The following is an 11690-nucleotide window of genomic DNA, read 5'->3' as shown; positions in this document are numbered from 1 at the left end:
TTTCCAAGTCTATTACCTTGTCAGTGAGATATTTTATGTTCTCTTCTAATTTCTTGGTCTTTGGGCTTTGCTTTATTAATTTTTGCTCTTTTGCAAAATCATTGTCTTCCAGTTGTCTGATTCTGACCTTTAAAGTCTGGTTTTCCTTTTCAGTTTGGTCAAGCTGTTTCTGTTGTTGTGTTTTTTCATGCTTCATATTGTTGAGTTCCTTTTGCATTATTTCTCATTTTTCCTGCCAGAAGGCTTCCATCTTTTTGATCATTTCCGATTTAAATTCTTCAAGAGTTTGTTAAGAGTTTCCATTTCCTTTGGAGGGTTTTGGAGCATTTGCTTGTGTTTCCTCTTCTATCTCCTCTGTATTTTGTATTTTTGCTCCATAAAATGTGTCCAAAGTCACCCCCTTCTTTTTGCTTTTCTTGGTGTTTGGAGGTTTTTGCACTTCTGTACTGTTTTCCATCTCTATCTGAGTGAGGAGGACTGACTCTTCATGTATCTGTCTGATGGTCCAAGGCTTTAGCCCCAGGCAAATTGTCTGTTCTCTGCAGCTGCTCTGTCTTCCCAGGGAAGCCCAGGGTCTATCCTCCCCTGACTGCCGGCATTTCAGGTGCCATTGCTCTCAATTCCCTCCAGTTGCTTCTCCGCTGCCTTACTTCCATGCTTTGAGCCTGGCACAGCACTATCTACAAGGTACCTCAGTGCCTTTGCTGGCCCTGAGGTTTCTGTTCTTTCAGAAGACCCTGCACTCTAAGGGGATAGGGGTCCTGGCCTCCCTGAGTTCTGAGGGCTCCTGATGGGATTAAGTTCATCTGTGTTGGGTTGGATGAGCCCCGAAGCAAAAAAACCTCCTCTGCAGTCTGTGTTTGATGGAAGGACCGAGCCAGGGGGCTACAGGCTCCCCCCCCCCGCCCCCGTCTCTCTCTGTTTCCTTGCCGTCTGTGTTGGGCACCCCTGAGACTGGCTCAGGTTACTTTCAAGATGCGCCCTTCAGAATAGCAGGCCCTGAGGCCCTTTTGCCAGCCCTGAGGTTCCCGCTGCTGCCGTGGGCTCAGTGCTCTGGGTTGGGGGGTATGGGTCCTGGGACCTTCCTTCTGCCTTCCCCTTAGATCCAAGTGATCTAGGATTCTGACTTTTGAAGGGTGTACCTTTTGATCCGAGTCCAGAAGGAGGGTTCCCTGGGTCTGTCCTGTTGTTCAGTTTGAATTTCGGTGCCCTAGGAGCATTCAGTTTGTGATCGGTAAGGAAGGGTTTTCAGAGGTCTGAACTTTTGCCACCTCTAAACCGCCATCTTGCCCGGAAGCCTCCCATTCACTTCTAAAGGACCTGGTAATAAAAGATTATAGAGAGAGAGTGGCCAATAGAGAGCCAACAGTTCCAAAGTCAACAGAGAAATGGCCAGAAAATGTATGTGGGAGACTATCAATAGGAATTTTGATGAGTGGTGGAAGTTTAGTATGTTAAAGAAGCAAGAAACAGAATCCTGGAACAATATTAGTGATTGATTAGACTATTGAATAAAGGAAATAGAGGTTACACCCTCAAGCTGAGCTGAATGTCTAGGTGTACCTGTAGTAAAAGGTGGTGTAAATAGTTCCCCCTCCAGTTTCCTCTGTCTATGCAAGGTACCTGAGCTGTTTAAGCATGTTTGTGGTATAGCATATTGGTCTAAGCTGTGGTTTTCAGCGGGTGTAGACCATTCTTGCAAAACCTGAATTGATCATTAAGTTTGTGGTTCAGTGATGAAGTTTTGAGCTCTTTGTGTGAACAGAGGACCTCTTTGACCCAGGGCACTTGAGAAAGATTGACGAGTGTAGAAGTCCCAAGCTAATCTTATAGACACTTAAGTGATCTTGTGCTTGGAGGCAGTGTCAGTCTGTCAAGCAGAAAAGAGGGATAGATACTTTGATCCCTTAGAACTAGAGCCTAAAACACAGAAAAAAAAACATTTGCTTGATAATGTGGTCTGATGGGGATATGATAGGGGTTTTGGCATTAAAAAATCACTCTATTGCAAATATAATATGGAAATAGGTTTTGAATAATGACACATGTATAACCCAGTAGAATTGCTTGTCGGCTCTAGTAGGGGGGAGGAAAGAGGGGTAGGAAAATTATTATTTATGTAACCATGGAAAAAATATTCTAAATAAATAAATTTAAAAAAGAACTAGAGCCTACGATTTGAATGATTAGTGTTCTTGGGTTGTAAGATATTTCATACAAGACACAGTGAAAGCCCTATTAAGCTGTGGCTAGAGAGCAAAAATCAAGATTTTAGGGGAGACAGTGAGTCAAGAGTGGTATGCAGTCCTTTGGCTAAGGAATACAGCAGTGCAAAGGAAAGATAGACAAGACATTGACCATGAGAGAGAAAAATTATGGGTTCCTCTTGAAATCCTACCTCCTCCTGGCATTCCACTAGTCTTAGGTAAAGTGGTGAAGCAATGACCATTGAGGGAAATTCCACTCAGAAGGAGGATTGAATTGGTGATAGAATTTGTTAATGCTCTCCAGAATAGCTCTAATTCTGACGGAGAAATGGAAAGTTCCCTAGAAACATGAGAAGAGAATGAACAGGAATGCTTCCCTCAAGACCAGAACACTCCAGTTCCTCAAAAGAATATTGTTCAGGGATGAGAACAGATGTGTCCCAGAATCAGAATGAGGTGTCTGAAGTCAAACAGGAAAAGGATAAAACCTCCACTGATTTTTTGAACTCTGACTTAGATGTGACTGCTAATCCTTGGCTAGATATTAGTAGAAAGCTCTAGAAAATGTAAAGATTGGGTGAATAAGTTATTAAAGGAGCTCTCACAGCAAGCCCAAGGTATTTATGAGAGAGGAACTACAGCAGGCAGGACAGATTAAAAATGGAAAGACTGCTAGGAAGAAAAGATGGAGCAAACAATTTGGAAGGCCTCCAGAGATTATATGTGATAGCTATGGAAAAATAGATTACTTGAAATAGATTTATCTCAAACAACAGAGAGAGCAGAAGATTCTCTCTCTCACAGACACTGAAGACTCAATGAGTCAAGGCTTTTTGATGACTTCCACCCAGAGCCTCTGATAACCCAGAAAGTGGAAGATCCAGAAGTAGAGGTTGCCTTCCTGATAGATGTGGATGCCATTAGTTGTCCCCTATTGTGTTGCCCTTAAGGGCTAAGCCTTACAAAGTGAGACTTATTATGACTCAGGTAAGAAGAGAATATTTTCCTGTTCCCATCACCCAACTACCAGTAGTGGAAGTGAAATATGAGCAAGAGAAAATATCAGAGCAATTACAATTTGCAGAGAAAGAATCTCCTGACCCTGTCAGACAGGACTCAAAGAGAAGAGAAATTTTCAGAGTTAAAGAGGGCTTTACAGTTCAATTTGAACCCTGCCATGTTTCTATGGGAAACCAGGAAGAAGAATCCTGAGGAAAGACATGGAAAGAATAGATTAGACTAGAGTGAGAAAGAATTTGCAAGAATCTTCCCTGCCTGGGAAAGTGAACTTATCTATAAGGTATCTTAGATGTAAAAAAGGAGAAATGGATATTCAATAGTAGATGGAGACAAGGCTACTGCAGTGGATAGAGGCTCACCTTCCAGAGGCCTGGTCAGCTCAAACTTGTGAATTATGTGTATTCAACCAGGCTTTGAAGATGCTAGAAGAGAGAGGTCTGATTTCTAGCAAAGGGAAAGAATTAGTTTATATGGAGTTACTCAATCAAGTGCTAACAAACTTGCTGAGACCAGAATAGTTGGCAGGAGTTAGCCAAGTCACTTCTCAGACAGTGACCAGAATTGTACTTTAGCACCTTGTGCCAAGATATGGACTCATCAAGAATACTGATTCTGAGAATAAGATTCATTTTACATCCAAGATGTTGCAAGGATTAGCAAGAACTTTAGTTATTGACTGGGATTTGCATATCCCATGGTACCTCCCTTCCTTGAGGTAGGTGGAGAGAATGAATCAAGAATTTACCAAGCTGATAGCGAAAACTCAATTATCGTGGATCAAATTTTTTCCTTTGGCCTTACTGAAGATAAGGACAGAGCCTTGAGAGATAATAGGCTATCCTCCTATGCTGCTGAAGCCTGAAGATACAACTGTGAGAGAACTGCTGAATGAGGTTGTAGAGCAGGGGTCCCCAAGCTTTTTACACAGGGGGCCAGTTCACTGTCCCTCAGACCATTGGAGGGCTGTACTATTAAAAAAAACCCAACTATGAACAAATCTGTATACCACTGTCTGGGATAGCAGAGGCTGCAGCACTGGCTGTTATGGGCCTGTCATACCTTGCACAGGCCCATCACCTCCACCACTATACAGGGCAACAGTATACGTAGTGCGGAATCCCCTCCCCAAGATCGCCACTCACCATGCTGATGTCTTCCATTGTGCAGCCACATAATCTTTTGAGCAGTGCCTCATTCTCATTCAGTTACTCTCAGAATAGGGGCCACACAAAGGATTATGTCACCAGAAGTAGTACTGTACATGAGCGATGCCACGCTTTGCAGTGCCACCACATACAGTACTCCTCTCACTGACCATAAAGAGGTGCCCCTTCTGGAAGTGTGGTGGGGGCCAGATAAATGGCCTCAGGAGGCCACGTGTGGCACATGGGCTGTAGTTTGGGGACCCCTGCTGTAGAGCATGCTTTCAAAGTTTATATTAACTATTTGTTGTCCTTATATGTTGTGTAAATTGTGTTGTTGAGTGTGCACTAGATAGGGTTTTCTTTTGGGAAGAGATCTCTTTGTTATTACTGAAGTCTATATCTTGCCCCTGTGAATTTCAAAACTACTGAACCCTGTTCAAACCATTCTTTAGAGGATGGGATTTGGCTATTTCCTAATCAATAACAATAGAGATATTGGTATGGAGGGCTTGTCATGCCCTCCTAGGGCAGCTCTCCAGCCACTGACCCTCACCTGACACCCAGTTCTCACTTGTGGCTCCTAGTAGCTGCTAGCATGCGGCAGTGGCCACACCCCGGGCAACAGCTTCCACAGGCCGGCTAAACCTTGTGAGGGTAGCCATCGGGTCGACGTCGATCCCTGGTGAACTAGGGCTTTGCTCACCCAGCATGTGAAGACTGCTTCGGCGGAACAGGTGGAAGAAACCAACAAGAAGGTTCAACGGCTGAGATGGCGATGCAGCAAGGCATTGTGGAGTGCTTAGGACGTGATGGAGCACAAAAGACAACATGGCCATCCAATGCAGCTGAGGAAGTCTCCAGGTGTAACGACTTTTCGTGCCAATGGACCCAGGCTTCCAAAGCCGAGAGAGTGGGACTGTCTCTGTGCATTGACTTTTCCACTTAAATCTTCATGCACAGGTGTCTTTGTGCACAAAAATGCACAAAGACAATTGTCATCCTCGGTTCGAGAGACAACCAACAACAATAGAGATACTTGGAATGACAGAATCAGGTCTTGGAAACTACAATCTCCACCCTACTCAGGGTAGCAGGATTTAGGAAGGGCTGCAGCAAAGCTCAAGATTTAATTGAGAATATGACCTTCAACAGACATGTGCAAAGGGGACAGACCTCTGGGAAGTCCTGGGTAAAGCTAGAGCCACCATTGGTACAGGTGAGACACAGGAAGTGAGGTAGAGGACATCTGAGGAGTCTGGGGACTTCCTGTGTGAAGGAAAGGAGGTTGTTGGAGCCTGGTGCTTGGGAGTGGAGGCCCTGAGACTGTTTCTCCATTTTGGTCACGTGAGTGATAGGGACTGATCTCTTTTCTTTGCCTCGGCTATCTAAGGCCTTGGGCCTTTGGCCCAGCCTAAGCAGAGGGGGTATTTAAGCCCTATTCCCTTCTCTCCCCTTTCTCCCCCCCCCCCCAATACATTTCTTCCTCTTGTTAGTAATTAAAAACTCCATAAAAGGTTGACTGCTGACTTGAGTTTTCATTTAGGAATTACATAGCTGAATTCCTTGGCGACCTTAAATTAATATATATAAGTCTTTTAATGTGATTGCCATATCACACCTCTTGGGAATTTTTATTTAAAGAATCAGATGAGAAGCATACTCCTGATAAGTGCTGTGCTGGCTGTTTTATGAATATAAGGGTTCAATAAAATGAATTTAAAGTGTATAAGAATTCAATACCAGCTTATTAGAAGATATGATGTAATATTAAGAAGTTTCTCTATGATCTAAATTTTGTATTTAAAAATGAGAATGTGAAAATGTTACTTTAATATATGTACTGTTGAATTAAGCAACATATGAAAATGTAATGAACACTGGGGAAGAAGAATTTTTAAATTTGTAAATTTGTAAATGTGAAATGGTACCTATCTAAAGAATTTGGAGAATTTCTGAATTTGTAACTGATTGGGATATATGAATTATCATCAAAGCATGTACCTTGGATAAAATTGACTTCATTATTGAATGTAAATATGGATTTAAATGTAATATATTTGCTTATAGAATGTAATTTCATGTAAATACAAATGGTTTATGAATTTGTACTGTGAACAAAACTAATTCTTGAGGTAAATTGGATAATATGTAAATATATGATATGTAAATAATGTATGTGAAAGATGTAATTCATAAGAAGAATGATAATCAGGGCTCTTCCAAGCCACTAATATAGGAGGTGACAATACCTGGTGGAATTTAAGTATATGTAAAGTGATGGCAGAAGCAAGTCATAGAAGGTGAGAGAGGACTGTGGGATTATCATATGAAAGATATAAGGTATAGGAGACTTAATCAGAATACGGGGCCTCTTTATGAGAGCCAGAAGACAGACATATATAAACAATGTTTGTTGGACATGTGAGAGGTGTCATAAGGGAACACAGAGAATTTTGAGTTTGCTCAAAGCAGAGGCTTGGGTGGGGTGGGGGGGAGAATGGATGTTTAGAAATTGAGTGAGTTTCAGCAATTAATTATTTCATCTCCTTCTCTTACAAAGAAGGAGGGACAAGCATTATAGCCCTGAGTGCTTTCAGAGAGAAGTGAATAAAATGTTAAAAGGCAGGGATAAGCTATTTTAAATTAGATTTATGATAGAGTAAGAAAAAGTCTTTTGAAGATCATGTTAAGGCAAATATAGATAAGGCATAGAAGCAAGAAGATACAGAATTGACATTTACTGTATTAGAGAAGTTAAAGAGAACATTTATTTTAGATAAATTTGAAGTAAGATTTTTAGAAGCCATTAGAATAAGTAGAAAGCAGGAAGCTTGTTTGAGATTACATATTTTAAAAGAATGAAATTGGAACACTGAGTGAACAAGTTTGTTTTTTTTAATCAAAGGTAATAAGCAGGATTTTTGCCATTTAAGACAAAAGGTTTATGGGAATCACACCTAATATTACTGTAAGCTTTGAATTCAAGTATGGCTGGCTGATAATTGATCTACTACTGAAAAGAGAGAATAATGATATGCTTATAGGATAAATAAAAAGTCCTATAACAGTTGGAAAGGCAGTCTGGGATTCAACTCAGATGGGCTCTTTCTGACTGACTCTAGTGGTTCATTAGTAAAATAACTCACATGAGCCAGTGAATGTTCTGACCTATACATGAAATCATACAATGGTAACTCACTCTGTGTCTTCTTAAGATGTAGGCCTATAAGATAGCACCATAAGAATACTTCTAATCAATTCCCTGCCTTTTCTTTTGTAACAAATTCCTACAATCAGCTCAGGATATAAACTGTGAAGTGTCCATTTTCCAAACAAACAAGTGGACTAGTAGTGGAAAGTTAGAATTAAGTGGTAGCTTAAGACAAGTGAGATTTCTTGATGCTCTGTAATTAAGATTCCATAAAAATAGGTAGAAATAGTTATAAGAAGAAGTGAAATCTGAACTTTAGACTAGGGATTAGGGTCCAAGAATTTCTTTATCTCCTATAGAAACCTGAGCTAGAAGAATTTATTTCACAAAACGTTTGCTTTGCAAAAGAATTTTTGTCAGTTGGAGGATTCCCAGAGATTTTGCAACCAAACTGGAGCAGAGAGCAAATTTCCTGAGAAGACCTATCCCTGGACATCAGAAGATGATTTCTGAAGATGACGATGAAGAATGCCCAATTATGCTTAATCAATGTTATTAGTTGTGGTTGCATATAGGGGAAACTGAGGCAGGTAAGAATTACCCAGCCCTGAAATTGAAAAAGGGAGGATTGTGTGGGATGAAATTCAATGTGTAATTTTCAGAGTAGTATTTGACTTATAACCCCAATTTTCAAGACTCCTTAGTATTACTATTTCCTAGAATAAAACTTTACCCCCCATAAAATTTTTAGTTTTCCTGACCCAGTTTCAAAAACCTTGAGAAGAGGTTATCTGTGGTCTGGGAAGCATGCCAACTCTGGGGGAAAAGGATGAGATAAGCTAAAGGAGGAACGAACAGGAAGTTTCAAATGTAACTTTTCTTACTGCCCTGAGAAAAGACCACCTGAGTCACATCACAGGTTCTTGGGGTGTATGTAATGATGGGAAATCAAGGGCTCAAGATTGTGTACATCACAGCCCTCCCCTGTTCCACGCCCCCCCCCCCCCCCTACAAGGTTGGAAAAGAGAAGGGGGAGGGAGATTCTTGATTCAATATTATTATAAAAAGTCTGTGCTTGTATGAGAGAGGACATTTTTGCCCCCTAACAAGCAGTTTGTATGGGCAGAATCCCTTTTCCTTCCCTTTCTCTCTTTCTCCTACCTTCCCTGCTGTTTTCTCCAAATAAAGCAGCATCTGTCTTTGCATTCTATCTGGCTGCACTCTCTACTTATTTAGAGTGATTAAAACTTTCCAGATTTTCACTACACACAATTGCAAGTTGAATTATGGTCATATGTTTTTATTTCATCCTCTCAAAATTTCTTTGTTTAATAACATCTTATCAGTATACATAGTACATGTGAATTTATAAATAATTAAGAAAAAGCACACTAGAAGTCATACTAAAATTTAAATATGATAGGGTGCAAAAAAAAAACCTGAGTACTACTGCTCTAGATGAACAAAAAGAGGAGGGAATTGAGAACAGAGAGAGGCAGATTGCTGATTGGGATATTTCTTACAGGAGGGAATGATGAGGTGAGGGCAAAGAGTAGTTCAGTAACAGAAAGAGGTTAACTTTTGTGTGGTGTGAAAATAATTAATTTGTTCTTTTCAGGGTGGACATCCATCCTAGACCCCATTAGGGAATGAAAGCCTCTTTAGGGGTACAGAATAAGACCTTAAGGACATTTTGCTATTGCCATAGTCCCAGTGAGTTCCAAGGCCTCATCTCAAGAAAGAAAATCATTAGGCTCCTTATCTCCTCAGACCTTCAGGAGCAAGAGGAGTCACTCTTGAGGACATGACTATCTCTCCATGACCTTTCACCTCCCTGGTGAAAGCTTGTGATGAGCTAATACCATGTAATTGTTTTCTAATTGGATAGACTTTCTGGACGTTGTCATTAGGGCAATGGCATCTTTCTCATGAGAAAGAATAAAGAAAAACTGCTTCTTCTATTATTCATTCTGACTCCAGGTTTGTAATTATAATTTGCGTGGGTGGTCATTTTATTTCATCTCATTCACTTTAAATTAATAGATGTAGAGCTTTTCACGGAGTAAATGTAGAGTGATTCTAAAGGTGTGATTCCACGAATACCGTAGCCATCTGCCCACAAATACTCCCTCCTCTCTTTCCCACTGTAGTCTGAAATCCCACTATTTCCAATTCATTCCTGAGGATTTGAGGCTTTAGAACTAGGTTTTTGGAAGGCTTCGAGTCTTTTAAAAGTATAAATTCATCAGTCTAGTAGAATATAAATTCCATGAAGGCAGGGACTATACTTGTTTTCTTCTGAGATTACTGAGCACCTGGGGATAGGGATGGAGCGAAGATAAACTTCACCTTTTCCTTTATTTTCCAAGGGTGGCCCAGGTTCAAGCCCACAAGGGAACATTCCCGGGCTGGTATAGAAGCTGAATATTCCGTAAAGCGACCTCTCCAGCTGAGGCAGCCCCGTCCCGCCTACTGCAGAGAGGCGTCCTCTGATTGGCTTTAGAAGCAAACGAAGCCCACCACCACCCATCGGCTTCTGGATTGGTTGTTCTATTAACTGTAGAGACCAGAATAAAAAGGTCTTTGGCCATTGGACTGCTGCATGACTCTTCATTTGGCTTCTTCATTGATTAAAATTAGGCATCTCTGGAATATCGCTATGACTATTAAATCCGGGGCTATCTGTTTGGCTCAGCAGTACTCGTCTCAAGGTCTAGTCGTGGGTTTATACAGTTCATCCAATCACATAACATCTATTCCCGGTTGCCAGGCAGAGTATGCTAATGAGCCCCCGCCCGATCTGCAGCTCCCACTCTGCGGCGGGAAGAACCACCTGGAGGCGGCGGGGGGGGTTTGATTTCCATCACCCCTGGGGAGAACGGATCGGGGACCCACCGGCTAGTTGGCTCCCCTCACCCCACATCGTGTAAGTACCCAGGGGACTAAGGGAACGGACTAAGTCGGGGCTCGGAGCACCTTGTGGACAGGGAGGGTGTTTAGCTTCTGCTTAGTCCCACCCAAAATGGCGCCCAGCTCGTTCCGCGTCTCATAGCCCGGCCGGGGCCAACCGACCGCGGACCCGGGTGGGGGGGGATTAATAGTAGGGGGGGAGAAATCCCGGCGGCACCGCCCGATGGTACAGTCCAGCCGGGGCTGGGACTAGGCACCTCACTCGGGGTGGGGGGTCAAACCAACTGCACCTTCTAGGGGGAAAGGGGGTAGGATCCCTGAAGGATCCCAGCCCCGGGGCGCCGTTTAGCTGGGGCCTGCGGCGCCCCTTCTCCCGTTGCCCTGCTGAATCACACCCTTCCCTTCGGCGACCACCGAATCCCTGGCCCGTTCCCCCAGCCGCGCGCACCTCTCCTCCCCCTGCCCCGCATTGGTTGGGCCGGGACGGCAGTTGAGCGCCTGGCCCCGATTGAACAGTGGCGGTTGGGCGAGTGCGCGGTTGGGGTGCTGCGGAGGGCGGCTCGGGTCGCCCTGGCCGACTTGCTCCGCTCGCCCTCAGTGTGGCGAGGCCTCGGAGGGGACCGAGTGGCGTGGGGGGCAGGGGGCGCGGCTCGGGCGTAGATCCTCCTCCCGCCTGCCATGGCGGGACCGGGAGGGCTTCGCTCGGCGGGCAGTCAGTCTGTCAGGCAGAGGTGGCGGCTCTCCCATTTTGGCCCTTGTGACGGAGGCCCCGGCCTCTGCCTCAGCCTCACGTCCGCCGCGGGCTGCCATGCCCTAACGGTCTGGCTTCCCGAGGGGTTGGTAGCTGTTGCCCTGCCGGAGGTTAGGATAGCCCTTAGCGTTGTAGGTAGTGACTCTGTCGGAGGAGGGGGGGGGGGTATGGAGGGGGTGGGTGGGGTTTAGGCGGTGTGTGGCGTGGGGCGGAACGCGGGCGTGGGAGGATGGTGTTTGCTGCGGGCCAAGTTTCTTTTGCGCTTAAAATTCCCTGCAGTACAAAGTGCAAAGCCGGGAGCAAGTGGTCCTCAAATATTGTATGTCTAGTGAATTTTTGCTCTTACAGAGGTTGGGTTCTTTCATTCAGAAAAGTATATGCCATCAAGTCAGAAATAGCAATGCATTATTTGCATCTCTGCGTTCATTGCCTTGTACCTGGTATTGGACAAAGCAAATTGAATGGACACTGGCCTTGAAACACTTAGACTACTCTAGTGTGTTGTG

General features: G+C 43.6%; 1 protein-coding gene across 3 annotated transcripts in view; it reads left to right on the top strand.

Moving 5' to 3' along the window:
- Positions 1-10226: 10226 nt before the first annotated feature.
- The window catches only part of PRDM10 (PR/SET domain 10), a 142233-nt gene continuing 140769 nt past the window's right edge, over positions 10227-11690 (top strand). For 2 of the 3 annotated variants that reach the window (XM_056794620.1, XM_056794617.1), the window contains exon 1: positions 10227-10449. The gene's annotated coding sequence lies outside the window, so the exon portion shown is untranslated. Of the gene's footprint in view, positions 10450-10868; positions 11295-11690 lie in introns of those variants that run through there. The other variant, XM_056794618.1, reaches the window with a different exon arrangement.

The sequence above is a fragment of the Monodelphis domestica genome, chromosome 4 (genome assembly GCF_027887165.1).
Source record: "Monodelphis domestica isolate mMonDom1 chromosome 4, mMonDom1.pri, whole genome shotgun sequence".
NCBI classification, from domain to species: Eukaryota; Metazoa; Chordata; class Mammalia; order Didelphimorphia; family Didelphidae; genus Monodelphis; species Monodelphis domestica.
This window is presented reverse-complemented; position numbering and strand designations above follow the sequence as displayed.